Source organism: Helianthus annuus, chromosome 17, assembly GCF_002127325.2.
Source record: "Helianthus annuus cultivar XRQ/B chromosome 17, HanXRQr2.0-SUNRISE, whole genome shotgun sequence".
NCBI lineage: Eukaryota > Viridiplantae > Streptophyta > Magnoliopsida > Asterales > Asteraceae > Helianthus > Helianthus annuus.
Window position 1 is genome coordinate 88,173,648 of NC_035449.2, and position 6,253 is coordinate 88,179,900.

Below are 6,253 nucleotides of genomic sequence, written 5' to 3' on the forward strand. Positions count from 1 at the left end.
CCGCAAGTGCAGATCACTGCTTTGTTGGTCTGATGCAGGTGATAGACAATTGGTTTGTCCTGATGTGGTACAGGAAACCACAGACAAAATTGCACAGATCCGGGATCGCATCAAGGCGGCCCGCGATCGTCAGAAATGTTATGCGGACCGAAGGAGGAAACCTCTGGAATTTGAGGTCGGTGATATGGTTTTGTTGAAAGTATCACCCTGGAAGGGTGTGGCACGCTTCGGGAAGCGTGGAAAGTTGAATCCGCGGTATATTGGTCCGTTCAGAATTTTGGAAAGAATTGGGTTAGTAGCATACAAGCTGGACTTACCTGCTGAACTGAATGGCGTTCACGATACATTTCATGTATCAAATTTGAAGGAAAGTCCAACTCAAGATACCGTTGTCATTCCCACCGACGAGATTCATGTTGACGACACGCTCCATTTTGTCGAAGAACCGGTTGAGGTTACAGATTGGAAGATCAACAAAACCCACCGGAGCAGTGTCAAGCTCGTCAAGGTTCGTTGGAACGCAAGACATGGTCCTGAATACACCTGGGAGCGTGAGGACCGAATGAAAGAAAAGTACCCCCACTTATTTTCCAAGAACCCTGCATCTAGAAGCAGAACTTAAAATTTCGGGACGAAATTTTTCTAACGGGGGGAGAATGTGACAACACTCACCAAACCAGGTATCCGTACGACTTAATTAATATTTAATTATTGTGCTTGCTTAAAATTGTGGATAAACTGCTACCTGAATACTGATACATGTACTTACTTGCATCATACTTTATTTGCTGTCACTCCATTATTTGCTTACAGAACTTTAGTAACAACCTTGATGCACAAAAGCACAGTAGCACAATGAACGGATAACCCAGTAAACGTGCTGACATAGCCAGCACCAGGCAGGCACTGCCTCTAAGGTCGTATGAACCAGAGATAGTTTACTACACTAGTAGAGAGTGTGGGGAAATGAGGGTTGTAGAGCTGTGTCACTAGGTGATAATTATAGTGACCTGATGTGCCTAAAACGTATTTTAAGTACAAAATTCAGCACTTTAAATAAAAATTCAGCATTAAGCTAACTAATAAAGTGCCAAAACATGAGAAAAATATTACTAGACACTTTCCAAAGTGTCGGGAATAAATTGTGTCACTAAAAATAATAATAAAGACACTTTAAAGCTTTATTAAGCACTTTAACGGATCAGTATCCAACCGAACAACCGGACTTAACCCGGGACATAAAAAAATATTGACAACAACATTATTTTTCTTTTTCTGAGTCAGTTAGGGTCCCCGAATACCCTAACACCCGTTACAAATTACTACACACAAATAATTAATATTAATCACCAACTTAACTAATTAGTCTAACTATATAGTTAGGATCCAACCATGAACCCCCCCCCCCCCCCAACGAGTTCGGTTCCTATGGGGGACACCCCACTAATTTTCTTGATTAATTTAATCTCACATGTTAAATATCTACCCTACATAAGGACCATGGGATAATTAGGATGTATGGATATTATATAAGAATGTTAGTCCATAACATTACATTTGCAAACCACACAAAATTTTCACAATTTTCTTTCCCTCCTCTCATTACCAACGGCCAAGAAGTCCCACACACATCCACCCACTTTTCAATCTTTATCTTGTAATTCCAAATACATACAAAGGTGAAGGATCACGCATAAGGAAGCTCGGTGCACTCGGATTGCCAAGGACCTCACTACATTGCTTTTAACCACCCATTTTTCGACTAGTTTCTTCCCTAGCCTCGAGCTTGTAGTAAGTGACTCTAAACACCATTTTGATCTATTCTAAAGTGGTTAATAAAAGTTTTGTCGGTTGAAAACCATGAACATATAAGATCAAAATTAAAAGTCTACTAAAGAAGATGAACATGGTGGATAATAGATGAATATTAGAGTAAAACTTATAAAACTAGTATTGTTATGATTATTTTTGGTTGTTGATTGCTAGCATGGGAATGGATCGTCATCAAACCCGCTAGATCATGTTCACAAAACATGAACTAGCCTTATGTTTAGTTGTAAAGTTTCTAGATGACGAACCCTTTCCAACATAAACATGAACTTGTGTAAAAATAATTTTTCTTATGAAATGGAGTTCTAAACTAGTAGATCTACGGATCTACAAGTGGTATTTTCAAAGGACCAAGTGTTAAAAGAAATCATATTTTAAAGTCGGATCTTTCTTAACAAAGGTGATTTTTATGAACACATAAGTGTGTAGACACTTGTGTAACACAAAGTTTTGACAAAAGAATTATTTTTATAATTTTTGACAAGAAGTTGTGGAAATGTATTTTCTTTAAAAACGAGATTCACAAGAAACCGAGTTCATTTATAAAAAGGTCTACTAAAAATATGGGGAAATTGCTACATATTTTACGCAAACCACAAGTTCATGTATTTTTGCGATTTATATCTCTTTTGACTAGTTTAATGTTGAAATATTATTTGTTAATGTTGCGAACATTGTTGATTTGAATTTTAAAAGAAAATGATACGCTTGAAAGCGTGGCCACCTCCAGTTACCGGGGAAACTCTGGCGAAATTTTTTCAAAAATCTAACACTTGGAAATATTTTTATCACAAGTGTTATGAATATAATTTTTAACTTATTTTTCCAAATAAGTTTCGCCACAATTTTGTTACAAAACTACCAAGTGTCGGAGGTGGGATTTTCACAAATTAAAACTTGAAAAAAATATATATATATTTAGTATATACATTTTCCACAACAACACTTGTGAGATTTTTTTATGATTATTTTGTGAACTATATAAATATTATTTTTAGGGTAAAAATAATATTACCAAATATTAACGACACCAAAAAAATACGAACGCCTTCACAATAAATATTAAGTTACAACGGTATTATTAATACCACCCGATCTTTAAACGTAACTTACGCATTTTCGGAAAAATACTAGTGAACGCGTATTTTGACAAAGGTATTATTTTGGGAAAAATTATATGTAATAAAATATAATATTTTTGGGAAAAATATTTATATTTTGGAGAAAGGCTTAAAATATATTTTAAGTGAGACTTAATAATATATTACGAAAATTCACGAACGCACATGTATTAAAGCCCCCATCCTTGGGAAGGAAAATATTCACCAAATATTTGCAAAGTGTAATTACGAAATAGTTGTCTAACTATTTCCCAAAGACATTAAACCTTAAGCTAAGGCACGGCCGTCCGTCTAATAGAAGTTAGTACGTGTAGGTCGTCGCACAGCAGATTGACCAGGAGATTTTTCTTGTTAGAGACGCACCACTGTGAGTTCATGCCCCCCTTTTCTCTTAACTGTTTTTAGTTCTCTAAACTGCGGGGGTGAAATACATGTTACTATATTTACGAGTACTTTATACATGGTATGGTTAGCGTAAGGAGGGTTACTACTTAGATCATGTGAGTGGGTAGGCGCAACTTGAGGCCATTAATCCTCATTGTAGGACCGAGGGACAATAGCGGTAGATCTATCTGGGTGTAGCGAGCCCAGCCCCAGGCCCAGCATAACGGACCTCGGGGTGACTTTGTACCCAACGCAAAATCCGCTAGGTTTGAGTCTTCCTACTACACATCACACATATCAATGGCCTTGCAAACCATTGGTGATCTCTTTTTCCTTATTTGCTACATACCAGGATTTTTATACTTACAAAGGTTTTACATACTCACTTACACATGAACTCGCTCAACAATTTTTGTTGATTTTTCCAACTTACATGTATTTCAGGGAACTAAGGATTCTGGCACGATATGCTACGTTTTCCCGCTGCATAAGAGTTATGAGGTCATCCAAGTTTAGGGGATGTGGCTTTTACCTGGATGAGTAACAGTCCTTAAACGGCGTTTATTTTAAGTTTGTGGTTGTGTCTTTCAAACAATGTTTCTATGTTATTAGGTTGTAGTTTCCGTTGCATGTGTCAACGCTTCAAGACAATGTTGTGTTACTTTTATTTTAAAAAGTAAATCAATGAATGATCAGCATGGTTTTATTTTCATATAACTTTGTTATGATTAAGCTATGGTATTAAGAAGTCACACCAAATAAACCCACGCTTCCGCAAAGCCAGGGTGTGACATGCACCGTGTGCTTTTGCTAACATCCCCCTTAGTGCTTTTGCTATCGGTTGTTTTTTATACCGCTTTTCGTTTTAACCCTGCACTTTACCCAAGTTATGTTTTAACCTATTTACACTCTGTCTCCGAACTTTTGTAATGTTTATTTCGTATCATTTTCTTGACATGAGCTTGCTTATATTTATCTTCTTTTCGAGGTAATTATTTTGGGTGAATACTAATGTATAGGTGGTCAAAAGTCAAAACCAAGCCTAACATATTTTCAACCACATCTACACCCTAGCGTGTGCGCAAGAGAATGCAGAAAATCATTAAATATTTAATGTAAATAACAATAAAATATTTGTTTAATATCATAATATTTATTTGAAAATTAGAGTCTGTTTGGTATGATGTAATGAAATAGATGAGGGAATAGAATGGACAAGGTAATGACATGGACAACGGAATGAAATGAATCATTCCATTCAATTGTAATGTTTGGTTACTCACATGTGAATAAAATGAATCATTGCTTTGTACAATTTGATACACAAAAATAGACGAAGTAACGAAACACAATTGTATAAAAACGACAAAAGTATAATTGCCTCAACGATGATATGATGATAATAATAATAATGGTAAAATATAAATAATAAAATTTTTGATATATATTAATATTAGTATTGATAATAATAATAATAATAATAATAATAATAATAATAATAATAATAATAATAATAATAATAATAATAATAATAATAATAATAATAATAATGACATTTTTTCCATTCCATCAAGGAATGAAAAAAAACCACCCCTTACCAAGGAATAGAAATTGTTATATTTGGAATGCTTCATTCCATTACTACATGGTAACCAAACATGTTTCTTTTCATTCCATCAAAATGATTCGTTCCATTCCATTCCACTTCTATTCCTTGATACCAAATGCTACGTTAGATTATATATTGAACTCTTGCTCGATGTACATGGAAGGATAATATTGATGCGTAATATGGAAACGTGGAAGGCATCTATTCAGATTTATTTGTGTAAATTACAGTTCCTTAGTTGCAAAGAAAGCCAAAGTTATTGTGTTTAATTAAGGCTCTCACTATTTGCACACCAAGGCAGGCTATCTGCACAATTAGGGTTTACATACGCTGCGTATTGATCAATACTCAGCGTATAGGGTTACCTAAATACGCTGCGTATTGACCAATACGCAGCGTATATAAGTGGTAGGTACACGACCAGACAGTCAAACCTAGTACCATGTCAAATCAGCCTATCATAGGGTGCGTATTGATCAATACGCAGCGTATTGACAGACTGATTTGACCCTGATACGATGTTGTCCAGGGCACGTGAATAAAGTAATACGGTGAGTAGAGACCAATACGCTGCGTATAATTTGAAACTTCAGGGACCAAAGTGTAATAATAATTATAGAGCATAAATGGAAGGATGCGAAATCGAGCATAAATTATAATTGTTTCCATGAGTACACGAATGTGGCATTCCCGGCCGAGTGGTTAGTGCGTTGCTTTGTATACGAGAGGTCGTGAGTTCGAAACCGGTTAGGGGCCGGTTCCTTAAAGAGGAACCCCCCCCTTTTTATTGTTTTTGGGACTTAACTGGATTAACTGAGTTCTCTAACTCAGTTACTGAATAGGATTCGTATTGATCAATACGCGTCATAGACAAACCTTGTTTTCTGTGCAATGATTGGTTTTCAGGCACTGAGATCTAGGGTTTATCTACGCTGCGTATTGGTCAATACGCAGCGTATAGGGTTAACCCAATACGCTGCGTATTGACCAATACGCAGCGTAGATAAACCCTAAATTTTGCTAGGGTTTGGTGTGCCAATAGGCACTTTAGTGTGCCAATAGGCACACTCATTAATTAAAAATTGATTATTTTATGTTGAACAAAACAATGATAATTGAACTCAAGGTTCTTGGAAGTATTTCCATGACTAACGGCCGTTAGGTTAACTTGTGACTAACCGTTAGCTTAGCTTGAAAGGAGTTTTTTATTCAATGCCAACAAGAAGTGTAGGAACATGAAATGGTGTTTAGTGTTTGCCAAATAGATCTACACACCTTACGTTGATCCAATGGTGCAACTGAGATGTTA